Source organism: Falco peregrinus, chromosome 6 (genome assembly GCF_023634155.1).
Source record: "Falco peregrinus isolate bFalPer1 chromosome 6, bFalPer1.pri, whole genome shotgun sequence".
Classification (NCBI taxonomy): Eukaryota; Metazoa; Chordata; class Aves; order Falconiformes; family Falconidae; genus Falco; species Falco peregrinus.
In genome coordinates, this window is record NC_073726.1 from 59,840,327 (window position 1) to 59,858,629 (window position 18,303).

Here is an 18,303-nt window from a genome sequence, read left to right on the forward strand (position 1 = left end):
TCTTCACAGAAAAACCTCTGATCAAAAGCACAATGAAGGCTCATTAGTTACAGCTGAAAACAAAGACAAAAGAAATGGCACAGGAACAAGAGGTGCATGAAAGATGTATGAAACAGACTGACAAGCCAGAGCCCTCTGCAGCACATGTGATGCTGCCTGTGGCCAGCTATTCTGTTTTGGTCTCCATTAAGAAGTGGCAATTACAAGTCTGGGTCTGGCCACTATATGTGGGATCAGCTGGGTCCATACATACTCCTGTTCAGAAGAGGCACTCCTTGCCTTGCAATCTGTCAAGTGCAAAAAATTGCTTCTCTAAGGATCTGGTTTCTCACATTCATTCATACTTCACCAACACCTTCCATCTACACTTGTGCCTCCAGAAAAGTGGGTAATTCACCTGTAAAACTGATGATTTTTACAGGTACACCTCTGCTAACACCATTGTCTTTGTATGCCTGGGTGACAGGCTTCTCTAAATGCACTGCTGCTCCCTGAAGTCATGCAAGTGGACTGCACAACCTCAAGCTGATAGCTCAGACAATTCCCTTGGTTATCTTCCAGGAGCCAGAGCCTGAGCACCAAAGCTGTCTAGTACTAAGCAATCTTCTTGGGTTGCCAGCCTGAAGCTTCATGGTGGCTCTGGCTCTACACCTCCATGATTCTGCATGGGTTCTATTTGGCACTTGGTTTCACTGTGGTTACTTACAAGAACAACAGCAGTATGGTGATGATCAGTGTGAATTAGGGCCCTGTGTCCTCATACTGTGTTAATTGTTTCTGGGCCCTCCTCTCTATAAAGGACCAGCCCTATGCCAGAACCTGGGCAATTACAGCACTTGTTCTTTTCTTACTGTTCCTTTCATTAAGAAAATAAGAAAATCTGAGGGATTGAAAAATGCCTCATTCCTTTGATTTGAGAAGTATTATATACCCTTATTTATAATCAAAGGATGCCAGTGAATGGCAATCTTTCCAGAGGGAAGAACAGGTGAGAATGACAGATTGTTCTTTTATATTTATTTTTGTACTTGTTCCATTTCCCCCTCTCAGAGGACTGCAATCATGTACTCAAGAACCAAAGTGAAATCCATTATAGTAATGGTAATACTATGTACTCTTAGTGTAACTTTTTTGCTGGTATCTCCACACATTCTGCAAATACTTAAAAAGCTAGGCTCAGTTCCTATGGAGCAGGAACATAAATATTTTAGCAGTCTACAATTGGAAAACTTGAATATGCATGCAGGTTTTAAGGAGTTACTCCCACGTGACACAGGGTGAATATCTCTGGACGTAAGCTCCCTCTGCCCACACTCCAAACCAACTGAAAACAGAGCAGCCATCACTAATGAGCTGTTGAGCATGAGTTACTCAGTCCTGTTGAGTATAGCTTTCGGCCAGTTGGGAGCATGAGCAGAATGAGTTGTATCTGTCTGCAAAGGGCCATGCAAATAATAGCCTCCAGGTTGCAGGACTGGAAATAGTCTCATCTCCTTGTCCCAGTCCCAGGCATCAACTCTATGGCCAAGAGGTGACACAGCACACAGACATGTCTGTATAAAAATGCTTGCTGCAGAGTACGAAAACCACCCAGGCAATATATATAATAATATAGTTAATGCATATGTCGATAACCTCATCTGTGTCCTTGAAAGGAACCAGAGCACAAAACTGCTTTGGCCCAGTTTTAAAAGGCAGTGCTGTCTGCTACAATCTCTCCACAAATATGCGTCAGGTCCCTAAAATCATGAAACAGACTTAAAACCTGCAAATTAAAACTAACTAGATAACAGGAAAGAAGCCCACAGGATGCTGCGGGGTCAGGTTTTTCTCTGCAGCGGAAATGACTAGCACCTTATTTTTTCACTAAAAAATCAGAGCTCAGACTAAAATTTCTGTATTTGCACATATTTACTGACAGGGGCCAAACTTGAATGGGTCCCCTTAATTAATGTGAAATTCGAGGATTTTCCTGAACGAGCCTTGTTCCTCTGCCTGTAAATCTCTCTGATTATCTGTAATCAGGAATATTCAGATTTTTCAGTGACAGCTACAGCAATTCTTGTTTGTACGGAGCCAGCAGTGCTGCTGCCTGCCTCCTCAGGGGCAAGATTTCAAGTGTGGGGCAATCCACCCCTGATGCCCTGCCCAGCAGAAGCAATAGGGCAACAGCAGCCTTTCCTGGCCACAAGCCTGTTTCCTCTGCCCAGGCTGCAGACTGTGCTAGCCCGGCACCCCAGTTTTAGCAATGTAAAAAGCTATCATTCTGACATGAAAACCTATCAAGGTGGCTTTCACTCTGGTGTAAATGACTAAGCAAGCTGCTGAGTCAGAGGAAATCAGATCTAAGGCATTTTCTAGGTGTTTGTTCTGGTTGAAGGCTCGGAGGACGTGAACAGGAGCATAAATTTACCCATTACCTTCTCCATCACTCTGCACGCTCCCAGCCTCCCTCTGTCCAGAGGAGCTTGTTCCTCTTCAGATAATCTCACAACAATCCATTTAGCAAGAAAACTTTCCATCTTCAGCCCCGAATGAGATGACCAGATTATTAAAGCCTCCCATTGGCTCCGACCTGCACTTTGCTTTGAAGTAGAGGGCAACTGCATCTGTGAAATAAACAGAAGGGACAAATTTAATTACTGGCAAACTAACCCATCAGGATTTCCACTCTTGATAGTGCTGGAGTGTAGAGAAAAAGGTCTGTGATTTATGTAACAGGTGGAACAAAGCAAGGGAATAGGGTAACCATAAGAATTTGCACTGGAAATCCCTGCTAATTAGGACAGGATGCAAAAACTTGGAGCTGCTTCATCTGCCAGCCTCTTCCATGTGGTACAGACCCAAGCCACATTGTGTTTTTGTTCTGTTTCAACCATTTGACCCTTTTACCATACCACCTAATTCTATATAGTGCCCTTCTTAAGGGAGAAGTTAGGGGAAGAACATAAGGAATTCAATTATTTCTGCTTTTGCACTTGAAGACAGTTTATGTAAGCACCCGGAAAAAGCAATTCCTCCTCAGTGTCTTTGAAAGGCACTTTATGCTCTTTTAATGCTACAGAAAGGAAACCAGGCACACAGATTTATGCTGCACTTGCGATTCTTTTGATGATTGACAGCACAGTCTCAGTGCTGCCAGTGAGGACTTGGAACCAAATTCAGCAGCAAAGGTAAAGCACTTGGGACAACAAAGCGGGAGTGCTGCAAACCAGTCACTCTGGTGCAGTTCTTTGTAGGTAGCGCAAGGGTGGTAGGTACACACACCTCCCAGAGTCCTTCAGCCTGCTCCACCAACGGAGCAAAGCCTTTGCCACTGGCGGATTGTTCTGGAGTGGGCTCACAGCACTGTTCAGATGGGGAGACGGATGGGAGGAATTAGGGATGCAAGTTGGCATAGCAACCTCAGGCTCTGCGTTTTCAGGCTTATGCAACCACAAGCAGGTTCAGAAGGTGTGAAAGGGCACTTCCCTCCTCTCGCACATGCAAAACCTCATCAACCAATGCGTCATGTCCTTGGCAGTTAAGCAGAAATCAGCGATCTGCCAGAACTTTGTGCTTCCCACAAAGCTCCCCCCCTTGCCTTGCATTTTCTTCTAGAGGCTTCACAAGCTTTTGGACAACAACGGGAGCCTCCAAATCAGCCTTCACCCTATCCATCACCCATCAGACCATGCCCTGAGAAAGGTTAGTGGCTCAGTGTTTTTGCTCAGCACCAGCAGCTAACCAAAGGACAAAGTGCACTATTAAAAGTAGGGTGTATGACCCCCTGACTGCCATGCTGTAGCCCTTGGTGGGCTTCAGCACATGCAGCCTTACAAAACCCTGTGCTCCAGGCCTGCACCACAGAAACACAATCCTGCAGCTCCAAGGAAAAGATGAAGAGGGTGTATGGCAGATTTTTGTTTTCATTGCCAATAGGAAGCATGGAGATTTTAGGCACTATGTATTTTCAGCTGAACAGCTAAGCAGCTCCTCTGTCCTCCCACTATAAGCAAAGGGGAGAGGTGAAGAGAAAGAAGCCAGGGGGTTTGTTTGCAGAATGAATCTCCAAGAGGCTCTTCTAGCCTATAGCAGTTCATGGGTTGATTGGAGAACTGCTTTCATTTTGGCTTATTGCATCCTCAGTTATGAGGTTTTTAGATGCCATTAGCAACTGTATCATCATGCTAGACAAATTTTATTTGTGAATACTGAAAAGGGCAAACAGAGAATAAATCTGATGTCCTCACTCTATCTGAGCTAATGTAAACTTGTGCCAGCAAGAAGAGCTTAAAAGTGGACAGAGAGGCAGCTTGGTCAGAGGTACAAAAGGGCACTGCACTGAGCCAAGCATATGGCTGCTCAATAACCAGTGTAAATCTTGTGGTTTTATGGTAAATCTCCTAACAGCTGACGAGATTCAAGCCCTGCCAGATTTGGATCTGTGTGACGAGAGACAGAAAAATCTGTTTTATTTTTATTTTGAAGCAGGGAAAGCAACACAAAAACAACAAACCAAAGCTTTCATGCATGCAGAGAAAATTCACTAAGTATCATTTTAAGTAATCCTACAAATTCAAAGGTTTGGAAGTAAAGGCAGGTTATACCTATTTCCAGACAGAAAATAAATATTAATAATTTGGAAGCCAGTCTCATGATTCTGGAAGAGGTGACTCATGCTTCAAAATGCTTGGTGAGGCGGTATTGACATTGCTACAAAAACCTTCAGCATCCCATTAGCACCTGGTTGGAGGTGCTAGGACTCCCTGCATAGCTGCCACATAAGCAAAAAGCTTTGGCTGCCTAGATATTAAGGTTTTGATATCCCTCAGCGCCTTGGCCTGCCAAACATGCCCTGCTACATTTTTCAGTGAACTGGCCAAGCTCACTAAAGATCATCAGAGGGAGTGAGGAACATTTGGCTGGGCAAAGCTTAGCCAGTTCACTACCTGCTCTGTGGCTGGACAGCTTTTTTCTTTACAGAAATCATCTTCAGCCAGCGTGCAGTTTTGCAGCCCTCCAGACAACAGCTTCAGGGCATTTATTACATGGGTTGCTGGAGCAAAGAAAATGCACAGACATTCTTTTGGGGTACTTCCAAGCATTCCTTATCCTCTGGACAGGAAGGAGCAGGGGAAAGCCACCAGCTCCAGAGGGGAACACTGCTCCTGCTAGAGCAGGGGTCCTCAAACTATGGTCCGCGGGCTGGATACGGCCCCCCCAGGGTCCTCAATCCAGCCCCCGGTATTTACAGACACACACACCCCGCCGCCCCCCCCCCCCCTGCCGGGGGTTGGGGTGGGAACCAAGCAGCCGCAGATGGCTGCCTGCCACTGCATCCGCACGCTGGCCCCCTGCTTAAAAAGTTTGAGGACCCCTGGGCTAAAGCCTGCCTGCAGCAAGCCCATACTCGCAAAGTTCACAATTAGGAAGAAGGTCATGGTCTGTTCACCAGCACCTGGGTGAGTAGCCCTTGCGTATAAGCCAGCCTACACTGAAAGGTCCTCACATTTGGTGGCTTGGGTCAGTAAGCTCCCATCAGACTACCTTTTTGACTAACCCCAGGTGATGATACTAAGACGAAAACTGTGGGTAGACATAAGAATGAAATGTCAGGTACTGTCACCTCCCCTCCGGTTGCTGCCGAAGGAAGCTGAACAGACCTAAGACTGCAGTGTGTCAGTCCCAGCTCCACTGAGATCACACAAAGTCATAAATAGCCAAGAAATGTGTTACAGCACAGTTTCTAACTCTTGCTTAAGCTAAAAGTTTTGCATTCCCTAACTGTTCCATAGCTGCAGTGCAGAGAGGCCCTACAATCTGCCTCTGCTTGCATCTGCATATGGTGATGTAGACATCCCTCAGCCTTATTCAAACTGTCAGACCTTGCTAACAGACATGGACAGCATCCACCTTCCTCACTGACCACTGTCTGTCCTGAGAGGCAGTCTGACACAGCAGGTGAGTTACATGGAGGGGCTATTGCCCTTTGAGGATGTGACAGAGACCAACGCACAGCACAGGCCAAGCCTACATTTAGTTTTCTGGCTGGCATACATGGACTGCACAGCCAGGCATGATTTGTTGCTTGCTGTTTCTCTCAAGTGTCTCTACAGCCACGACTCCTTTGCATGTCTCCCGCTGTGGCACCAGCAACAAGCCCAACCCAGCGGACAGGCACGGCTGGGAAGCCAAATCTCAGGTGTTTCAGGGAGTTGTGGGAGACACAGTTAGTGCCTTTCACAGTGCTTCATTGCTGCTGGAGGGAAGTGCCAGCTCTGAGAAGGAAGTTGACAGGGGATAAATTTAAAATTGGGCTGAGTGGCTCTTGGAGGGGGCGCCTTGCTGGGGATGGCAGGGTGACAACGGAGAGCTGCCCATTGTTCTCCTTCCCAGCAGCTACCCCCTCAATCTCTCTGCTCACGCAGGGATTTACAAGCACTCCCTGCCAGCCATTTTCTTGAATTTGGCCTGATGACTAAACCCACCCCGAAATGAGAGGACAGCCAAATTCTTTCACATGTCTGCTGTTTTCTGTTGTCTGCCATTGTCAGGGAGAGTAAAGACAGTCATGATACAGTGCCCAAGCACGGTGGAGTTGGAGTCAGTGGCTTTGGGGAATGGCTGGCACTCTTGCAATGAGACCTTTAAGGACTTCTTTAATACAAGCAGATCCAGTTTGTGGTCAGTGAAGTGCTTGTGCTCTGAAAAACCACCCTTTGTGGTCCCTCTTTGGCCAGCAAGATACAAGTGAGGATGCACTTAACAGAGTCCTGTTAGACAGTGCACCCCAAACATAGCACAGTACCATTGTATGCTTTATCTTCAGTGGGATTTGGGCATGGTGTGGGGTAACATTACAAATACTTCCCCTCCTCCCTGCTCTTCTTGCCACTTTCCTGAACTAAAAACTTTCCTCGCATTCTCCAGAATTGAAGCTGGCCAGTCCCATTTGAAATTAGGCACTGGTCTGCTGGCTGTAAAGCTCTCCCCTTCTCCGAACACTGATTATACCAAGTTGGGAACTGCAGACAGTGCATATCAGAAGGAAAACAACCTCGTTAACAGAAATGGATTTTTTTCTCCACACAGATGGGCAGTGAATATTTTTAAACACAGTCTCAACAAGATCTGCTAATTGGTACCACTGTAACCCCACAATCCTTTCTCGTAAGCAAGCTAAAGAACAGATGGATATTGTTACGAAACTCCAGGGAGATGGATGTGAAGTGGACACACTTGGCCCTTCTCCAGTTCTCGGAAAAGACCCCAGTAAAGCACTTAATTTCTAAAACCAAACCTGCAGTCACAAGTAACCCTGAGATATGCACACCAATGCAGGTTCAAAAGCATCAACCATGGTTGCATCAGCAGCCTAAAGAGAGAAGTTATATGCAGAGAAGACAGTATGATCAAGTTGTGTAACATGCTAACTGTTGAAAATGGCAAAAAGCACAGATGCTCACTGGGAGGGAGAAATGCAAAGCAACAGTGGCTAAAGAGACACTTGAGAGAAATAACAGGCAGCAAATTGATCTTGGCTACACAAGCCATGTATGTTAGCCAGAAAACTAAACACAAGCAGTTTGGCCTGTGTTGGTTTCTGTCACAGCCTTGAAAGGCAATACCTACTATTTATGTGACTCTGGCCAGCCATCTTTTGGAATAACAAGTTCAAGTGTGGTCCTTTACCAGAAGGATCCTGGGGAATGCTTGAGTGTTCTGTGACTCCTTGCCTGGAGTCCAGCTTAGATCACCATTTTCTCCCAGAGGGCCACATCTCCCTCTCCTCTCAGTCACACCCTCCTAGAATCCGCCACAGAAATCTGTAAGGGAAGGAACCTGCTTTTGACATCCCTATTTTGCCTTAGAGCAGGGACTAAACCCAAACCTCTGGCAACATGACCTGACCATCAACTTGGACCTGATGGTCCAAGATCTGAGGACCCCAAGTTCTGCTGGTGCTACTCCTCTTTGAAAAAAATTGGTACTGCTGAAAGCAGGGATGACCATGATGCTCTCTCATGAACAACACCTTTCACTTCTTCTCTCTGACCTCTTGAGATGCTCATGTTGGTACAAAGATGATCTTTGTGATACCTCAGCAAATCAAAGAACTATGCAGCTTTATGTATGAGATCTCCATAAAGCCTTTCCTATAAGATAGTAAATAATCTCCTCTGTGAAGTGAGTAACTAAAAAAAGAACATCTGCTACCTCAAATTTAGATAGGTTTTTCTGCCCAAATTAAAGGCAGATGAAAGGCTTTTGTCTATTACTGTTTCGTGAAGGTCTGGGTGCCTGTGAAAAACAGGCAGCAACATTTGGAAAACAAAATGCATGGGAGAGTGGCCTTGAAGAGAGCCTGGAGAAGGAGGCCTCTGTGCCATATGCTCTTTAAAAGATTTTAGGACCCAAGAGGAAAGAAGCTCTCCCTACTCATTTGATGCCTGCTGTGTGCACAGAAGCAGGATTTCATACCCCCTTGGTAAACATACAGGACCACATCAAAAATCCCCAACTGCATTTAGAATTTCTTTGCCTGATGAAAATTACTCTTTGGTTGAAAGAGATAGCAGCTGCATATCTATCCCTCCATAAGTGTTAAAGACCTTTGCACATGGGAGAAGCCTTGAACAGGGAGATTAACAGAGGATATAACCATAGTCCACAAACACCCCAAGGATACAGACATCAAGGAAAAGAGAGAACTGTTTGGTGTGAGTTGAGGAGCAGAACATTTAGTCCAATACCATGACAATCTCTGAATGCTGGGATCTGGCTGGTTTTGGACTAATCTCCAGGGGAAGTGGTGAAAACAACGCTACTTTTTGTCACTTGTATAACTCAACTGAGTCAGATGCTGAGAAGTGCCCTGTAGGGAGCAGTCCTCTTCTGGCAAGGAGTTACCATCTCAGATCCTCTTCCATCTCTAGAATTTTGCAAGAAGACACCATCGCAATGAACACCAGTCTTTCTTTCTTCTGAATAACCCAAGAAGCATGCACAGCTCTGCCTTTCATGAGTCCTCCCAGGGCAGGCTGCAGCATATCTCAGCCTTCAGACACAGCACTGCAGGGAACTCTCGCAAGCAGAAATCCAGGTCTGAATGTTATGAAGACGGTTGGAAGGCAGTGCAGATAAATAAATAAGGAATGCACAGTTTAAAATGCAAAGCTGCCCATCTGACTGTCTCTTGGAAGAATTTTCTTTGCTTCTGAAATCTGACCCAGGCCAGCTGCCTTCCTGTCCTATTCTTGTTGGTGTCACTGGATGAATATTGCAGGAGTCTGAGAGGTGATGTATGATGCTGTTAGGAAAAGGGAGCATGCCCTTCTCCCAGGGAAGGAGGCAGCAGTGCAGTGAGGGTGAGAAGATGTCAGTCAGCATTTGCTTCCCTCATCAAGTCTGCACTCACACTCTTCCAGTAGCAGGAATGCTAATCATTCAGGTGAGCTTGTTGTTCCACTGCTTGCAGGCTGCTTGATGGCAGTAATTAAAACTGCATTTCTTTATGGGGCAACTTGGCGTGATTGCTGCATCTTAGGAGCTTAGCATTTTGGAGGCAGAGTTTGGAGTGGGCTCTGTCATCTGGAAGAGGCTGGAAAGGCCACACTGGCAATGAAGAGGGGATAGTCAACATCCATATAGTGCAGACCCTCCCACCATGCAAACTTGATTAGGGTTTTTGCTGTGTTCTGTGTTTTCATGCTGCAAAACAACTGACTTTCTTGGTCCAATTAGAGTTACAGCTGTTAAAGCCTACAGCATGACTGGCTGATTGGGTTTTGAAGAATGTGACATTTTGCAGCTAAAAGCTTTATGAAGAGTAAGAAGCATTAACCTCTTTTCTTGCTTTCTTTTTCCCCTTTAATGTCAGTGATAGACGTTTGTGATCTCCAGCTGGACCCCTGCTCACGCTAGGGTCTGGGCAGCACATGATAAATGACTGCCTACCCACAGCTTTGCAGCCCAATCTTCCCAGCCAAGCCAGTGAGTACCCCAGTTTAATGCAAGGGAAAGTAGATCCCTCTCACTAAACCATACGCCTGATATGAAACAATCCCTGTGCGCATACATGGCAGAAAGTCCCCTAAATGCCATATCCTGGGTGGGCTGGGACTCCCATTTGCTTTAGTAGGAGAGTGACAGCCCTCTCCAGCCTGCTCATCCCACCTCCCCGGAGTGTGTTATTGCCATGTATAGATACCACCTTCTCTGCTTCTCTCCTCCCAGTCTTACTCGCTGCTTCGCACCTACATATGCATCTATCTGCACACTATAGGAAACTCTCAGCACACTAAGAGTTAAGGGGATGTCACCTTAATAAAAAAGCGGATGTGACTGAAGCCACAAATGATGCCAGAATGGCCCCAAGCCCAGCTCCAATGTGTGTCTGCAAAGGCCACGAGCACATGGCTGGCTGAGCTGCAGCTTCTCTGGCTTCTTGAAAGTGAAGCAACGTAGTACAGAGAAACAGGCATCCTCATCACAGAGCTAATCCAGGCTGGGCAGGCAACATCTTGTCCTAAGCTTCCCTCCTTGTCATTCATCCAAGAAATACTGTTTTGCAAAGCTTTTGATTAGGGGTCCACTTCCAAAATGGCAACATCCCTTTGCACTCTGCCACCCACTGAAGGAATTTCCTCCTCTCATCCCATCCAAGTGGATTTTCATTTTGCTAACAAGCCACAGATAAATATTTGATAGCAGGCAGCTGTCAGTTTACTGCCGGGTACATACCTCCTCATGAACACCATGTAGGCTTGTGCCTTTTCCACATTTTTTGTCATAATGACCAAGCGAACCTCAATACAACCTACTGATAAGTCTCTTTCCTTAGCTGGAAGTGAATCTAGTTTATGAGTCTGCTCCTACTCCCGGGTACATATTTAGAGAGAGGGGATAAAATTGCCCAGCAAACTCCTCTGAGCTTTCCCCACTCTTTATTATGACCTTGAGACAGAGGCTGCTCCTTACATTAGCTGGTCATGGTTCTCCCTAAGCCAAAAAAGCAGCTAGTGGGTCCCCGCAAATGGTATCCCTCTGTAAATACAAGCTCACAGCAAGAACTTGACTTTTAGAAGGGAAAGGAAATCAAATCCTTCAAAAAGTGTCTGCTTTGAAGGTTAAATCATATTCAGTTCAGCTTATTTGTATATTTAGAACATTTTCTCAGCACAGATATAGATGCAATTCTCATTTCGTTTACACAGCTGCAAATCCCCATCTGAATTAGAAGAAGAGGGTAGAGTCAAAGCCTGTTAATCTACCCTGGAAGAGATATTTAATCTTGTCATTCACAGTTTACACCGGACCTTAATTGCAAGAGCCTGAGTGGTTGCCTTTCTACGGTTAGAGTCAGGATGCAGGACTTCGAGACAGACTAAGGCAGTTTGCTTATAGAAGCCAGTTCTGCCCCAGTCTGTACCTGCAGAGCAACACATTGTGGGTAATTACTGAAAGATTGCTGTGATTTCCATTGGGATAATTCATGTCCACAGCCTAAGCCTCATATGGTAGCCTAGCATCACTGTCAGAGCCTGGCTCATGAACAGCCTGTGCATCAGTACAGTCGGCAATTCAGAAAAAATACAATTCCCTATTCTCCAAGAGGGAGGGTTTAAGCAAAAATCTTGTGGGAAGAGGCATATTGTGGATACATGGAACCATCAGTGGCACCGGATGGAGCCAGTTTTGGAGGGTGCCTTTTACACGTGCTCAGATAGAATTTGGAGGTGACTCAAACCTGCCACTTAACAGACCTAAATGGGACATGATAACATGTGGTCCTCCTCAGTTTCCATCTCTCACTTACTGATAAAGTCTGTTAGGTGTAATTTCCCCTTTCTGTATTAATTACTGGTAGACCAGACTAATCTTTCAAGACTTCTTTTACTGAAATATGGCATTTTACTGATGTCTTATTTTTTACTCCAGGACCAAAATATGGCATCTTCATATGGCTGCAAAACATATTAGCCAGCCTGAACATGAACATGGATGTAAAGTTAAACATCAAAGATACAGTAAAAATCTGCTGTATATTTGATAACTTTGACTTCCTTAAGATGTTTTCTACATGAACGAAACTGTACATGTTAATATAAATACCTGTGACTTTTACTTCTTGTGTTAAAAGCCTGGATCCAGACTCCAGGATCTTCCTGGGAGCCTTCAGGCTCGGATTTGTTTTTTGACAGATGAAAATAAATACGATGGGCTGATGGATGGAATAGCTCTGTTCAGTGCTGGCGTAGTTTGGAAAGCTGTGTATGTGTGGGGGAGATGGGACTCGACATCTCCCAAACACTGTGCAGCACTTTGGCTTTGCGCAGAGGATGCTTAGCATACAGCTTACTTGGGAGAAGAGTACAGAGCGAAAATGATGGGCTAGGGCAGTGTTATGTTGCAGTTACCACCTGAATGGTGGAATGATGCTCACCCAGCCAGTCTGAGCTGGTATAAGCGCTAGTAGCCATCCTGTGCTGGGAACAGACCGAGGGCCTGCCCTAACAGCACTCAAGGCAACATGAGAGGCAGGGGGAGGGAAAAATCAGTTTTTAATGTTAAGAGGCATTTTGAGAGACTCCAAGACTTGAACAGGGGAATAGTCTGCTTCTTTGGCTGTGAACCCTGTGTGTCCTACACGCCAGCAGTAGGACAGGGCTGGTGTGATTCTGGGTCAGCTCTCTCCACCCGCAGGACAGGACACCAGAGAGCATGTCTGTACTGCAAATAACTGAGCTCCCAGCTTTTCTCTTGAGTCCTGGTCATGGGATCATCCACACTGCACGTACGTTAGCACACTCCTGGCCTCTTTTGGAATGGATAAGCCAGCTGCTATTGAGGCCAAAGCTGGGTGTCCTTCTACGGACATTCAGCACTGCCCTTCAAGCAGCACAGTAGAGTCTACACCAAAGTTGGCTTCCTCAGCCCTATACAGCCCTCCAGCATTTGTAGGGGAATGAAGGCAGTGGGTTGATTCACATTGATAATATGCAGCGAGGGCAGTGGGTTGATTGACATGGATGATGTGCAGCTGTAGCTCGTTCCCACAAAGTGGTTAAATAGCCCTGAGTAGCGTGTGAGTAGAGTTCCTGGAGGAAGGTGAAGGCTGGGGGGAGGAGGAAGAATCTGGATGTAGTAGAGACAAGGAACAGTGTGGTCTGGCCTTTGGAGGATGGAGAAGCAGCATGGACAGTAGAATCTGGCCCACGGTAAGGCTTTTTTGTAGCTTGCTAGTTTTGCTTGTGCTGTGACAATCGGTGCCTTGTGTGAGGCAAACTGATTTGGGTGCAAATTGCTATGCATGTTTATGTGTCCCTTATACTACTTTCCAAGACATGCAACACATGCATCTAGCGTGGAACTATAAAAAACACTCTTGTGGGCTGCAACACAGCCCTCACAACTTCAGACTCCAAATCTTAGGGGTTTAGGGGAAGGGTAAACACAAGAGGAGCAATAAATGCCTTTGGTACACATGGGTGCCTGAGGAGGCTCATGGCCAAGCTCTATGCAGAAGAGATGCAGCCACTCTCACGGGGGTAGCTCTCAACAAGACAGATACAGCTCTCACTGCATGGCTAGGGGATGGAGAGCTCTTTCTAGAGTGGACAACTTCACAGTGTAGCTGTAGCCACCTTCTGCCAAGGGCACTTTTCTGAGTCTTTCTCTGGCCCAGAGTGCTGACTGGTGTGAGCCTTGGGGTGATACCTGGGCACTCTCTCCAGCAACTGTAGAAGTTTTATGCATCTTCCAAATCTGGGAACTGCTTTTGAGATGGTGCCCTCGGCAACTGCTAACCAGTGCTCTCACAGCATCTGAGATTTGGTGGTGAGATACTACGTAACTTCCATCCAAGGCTTACTTGCCAGAGGAGATCACAGAGATGGGGAGTTTCCAAGTGAAACTTCCTCCTTTAGGAGTCTAATAATGCCTATAAAGATATGAAATAGATTTTGATTAGGATTTCCTAATTGCTACTTATTTCCCTGGAGAATTTGGCTGTTTACAGCTTTGCTCAGTCTTCCATACACTCACTCCCAACCAACTGGAGGTTGTTATTTAGGGGCTGCATTCAAAACCACCCATATGTGAAGAACATAAGTTGCTTTCAGAATGAAAATAAGTCATGGTTACTTACATGCTTTAAAATACAGTCAGTCCCTAACTGCTTCTTGCAGCAGTGTTCAAGCACCTTGGTCTTTTGCAGTATTTACCTGGCAACTCAGTCAGGAAAGCACCTGAGAAGGATGGGATGTAGCCATAACTTTCCTTTCAGACATGGATCAGATAGTTTAGGCACCGTCTTAATCTGTGAGGAAACAAGCTGCAAACCCTGATTCTCCCAATTAATTGCTTGGGCATCTAATTCAGGGTGGGCCAGCTCAGCTGGGCAGCTATCTCCTCCTCTCCTATAGCATCTGCCTGTGACACCTGCCTTTTTGGTTTTTCTTCTTCCCTTTCCCCATGCATGAGGTACCAGCTGTACCGGGGTGCACCCTAGCCAGCTGCCCCCACAGCTCGGGGAGAGCAGGGGGACATAGATGGGACAGGCTGCGGAGGTTGCTATTAGCCTTAAAGATCTGGACTGTTTCCTCTGGGGGATAAGAAAGATGAAGGACCAAGGTTTAAAAATAACATTTGTCAGAAGAGATTAACTACTTCAAATTTTAAAAACTGGCTGAACTGGCTAATTGCCAGGAGTGAGAGTTTACTGAAGTGGTGGATCGCTTTGACAACTGAGATCCTTTATGCAGCTGAATAATGTTTTCTCTGCTTTTGTTTCCAGTTTACACTAGTCCAACAGTTAACCCACTGAAAGCCAAGAAGCAGGATAGACATTGAAAAAGGGAAAGTTTGTTTTTCTCTTTGAAGACTAACAATTAGGCTGAGATCTACTTGTTCTACAGTCCTGATGAGCTCCAAAAGGAAAATAATTTCCATAAGCATGTTCTATTTGGAGAACAAGCTAAATGTTTTAATGTAAAATATTTTGATAAGTGACTTCTATGCAGCACATGAAACATCGTTTGACTTAACTGATATCAGTTTAAATGTTAGTTTTCTGGATTCTCGGCTGTTTCCTAATCTTTATCCAAAATGATTTTTACATAGATTAGGAGTTAGGAAAATGTAATTATTTAGAGAATTGTGAATGGCAGCTCCAATATACTAATGTGTTTAAGCACGTGTACAGGTTATTCTCTTCATTAGCAAAAAGAAATCCCTTATTTATTCTTCAGCTTGTAACTAGCTGAAAATCTGTCTGTCAAGTAGCCAAAAAGAAACCAGTTCTCTTTTTTTCCAGAGAAGCAATTTAAAAGCAAAAACAAACAAAAAGCCTATGAATAACAAGAACAAGTAAACTTTCTTGTATGGTGGCTTTAATCACAGCTAAATGTGGTGATTTTAAAATCACATTAATATCAGCCAGCTGCCCTTGTGATGGTGACCTGACATTTCTGAGGAGGGCAATCAAATATGATCCTGTTACTTGGTCATCCACCTGTTACAAAGCAGGGATAGATGGGTCCCTGTGCCGAAGCAAGATTGAGTTCCCTTGTCCTCTGGCTCAGCCATCTCTAACCTTGTATGCGCCACACTGTGCTCTGTGCGATCGCGTTCTTGCCAGAGCCATTCAGAAGTGCTTCATTGCCTGGATCCTGGGGCCTGATTAAGGGAACGTGAGAGCTGTATAGCTTGTGTGCACAACCTTTATGTGTGGTCCTTTCTTGCTGCACTGAGGAGTTAGTTGTCTCGGTAAGAATCAATCAATAAAATCCTATGCAGCCTTGCTCGGTACGCTCTGGTTCGGTACACTGTGGACTTCAAATACCTTTCCAAGTACAGCAACCTTATGATGCAGTGCTTAATGTTCCTTGATCATGTAGCCAAGTAAGTTAGAAAGATTGATTGTCTTGTCTTTTCATGTTGCTATAGCTCTGGGCTGAGTGATGGGTGATTTCTGGCTCTCCTGGACTAGGTTCACTCTCACAGCCTCTCCTTGCCAACCTCTCTGCCAGCCTTTAGGCTGCGTCCTCCAGCTTTTGCTGCTGGTGGGTCTACTTGCATGGTCAGTTCACAGGCTTCTAAAAAGGCTTTGGCTTTTAGTCCCTGGGGTTCTGTCCCAGAGATGGAGCTTTTAAATCTGAGAAAGCCATTGCTGAATTGACTTCTGCTGTCCCTGAGGGCTTTGTAACAGTGGCTCCTCATCTTTCATAGGAGCAGTGTCTTTTTTTTTTTTTCTAGCTCCCAGCAAACATGTCTCAGCAGTGATGCTGAGACCCCATGTCCCCTCGGTAAGGATGCTTCCTTAGAGCTACCTTGCAGGTGGACACAGTGCCCTGGACTGGGGACACACTCTGGGGGTCTGCTAAGGGGAATTTGAAGGGGAGCATTTACACCTACTCAAGGACTCTCTATTCCTCCCCTCCTACATACACTGTGGGAGAAAATTAGAGTGCTCATACTTTAACTGAGAATCAGGCTTAGTTAAGTCAAAACAATTTTTTTAGGATATATGGTTTAAGTCTACACTTGGTTAATGCTGTAACAGCAAATCAGACCTCCATCATCACAAATGCAGTTTTCCTGGGACATGTCCTTCAGTTCAGCCCTGTCCAGGTGACACCAGGACTAAGGGCAAAGCAGCCAGGGCTTTGCCACCCTTGGGAGAGATAAGGGGTGGTACCTGCAAGCCACCGTGGCAAGCAGAGGCAGGGAGCCCTGGAAGCAAGTGTGGGGCAGGGGAGGTCAGCACTTCGCAATCTTGTAGGAGCACTGGGGGTGAAACACCCAGGTAGCTGTGAAGTCTTTGGATACCTCAGGAAGGGGAGCTGCAGAAATCCCTCAGGAAGATGGATAAGCGCTCTCCCAAATTACTCAGCATCTAAATATAGTGGCTCAACCCTTGCTGAATGACATGTAATCAGACCTCTACCTTAATGCTGTATTATAGTTATGCTGCATTATCAAAAATCATCACATATGTGTGATTAATATACGCAGTGTATTATAATTAATTTTTTCCCCAGAGGCAACAGATATGGGTGTATACAGTAGTGAAAATATCCTTTAAAGGCAGGCTTCAAACTTTCTTGAAAAATGAATCATCTTGAGGGGGTCAAAATATCACTATAAATAGGTCTGTTACGAACTCTAGGATCACTGCAGTTCACTGGCTTGCTTTTCAGATGGGGATAGCTGCTCTGTTTCCTGAATTTTGGGGGGAGTTTGGGGGTTTTTGGCCAAAAGGATTCAGGTTTTAGGAGTATAATTCTTAAAAATGTGGAAGGTCCAGCTGAAAAAAATATAAATGACTCAATGATCACAATGGCCTCTCCAAGATGTTATCAGATATTCCCATATTTATAAAATATGTTGCAATAGGGAAAAGACTTTACAAGATTTCTGAGGAAAGCAGAGCTTTTTAATATTGTTTTTCTTGAAAAGTATCTTTTGAAGAACAACACTATCTTCTTAGGAACAAAGACCTGGGAGGACCAATTAAGTCCATTCCCTTTTCCATAGAGAAGGACTTCATAGTATTCAGTTCACAAGCTGTCTTAGCTCCATCTGAAAAGCATCACTAGCTTTTGCCTCACTAGTCCTATCAGTGGGGGTTGCTCTAAGGTTAAGTACATTTGCGGAAAACTTTTGCTCATTTGCTGCTTTTTAACATCATCCTGTAGCTTTAACAGCTGCTCTCCCAACCTGATATTTTTCTCCTGTTGTGTTTAGCTGGAACCAGGCTTAACAGATAGGTTCTTGTAGCCTCTCCTCATATGACAGCGTTTCCTTAATCTCCCTGTAGTGGTTTGATCCTGGCTGGATGCCAGGTGCCCACCAAAGCTGCTCTATCAACCTCAACCGGACAGGGGGGAGAAAATGTAATGAAAGGCTTGTGGGTCAAGATAAGGGCAGGGACATCAGTCAGCAATTACCATCACAGGCAAACCAGATTCAAGTCGGGAAAATTTAATTTGTTACCATTCAAATCAGAAAAACACCTTCCCACCACCCCTCCCTTCTTCCCAGGGTTAACTTAATTCCTGGTTTCTTTACATCCTCCCAATGAGAGGCACAGGGGGATGGAGAACGGGGGTTGCGGTTTAGTTATCACATTTCTGCCGCTCCTTCCTCCTCACACTCTTCCCCTGCTCCAGCGTGGTGTCCCTCCCACAGGAGATGGTTCTCCATGAGCTTCTCCAGCGTGGGTGCCTTCCACAGCATACAGTCCTTCAGGAACGGACTGTTGTAGTGTGGATCCCCCATGGGGTCACAACTCCTGCCAGCAAACCTGCTTCTGTGTGG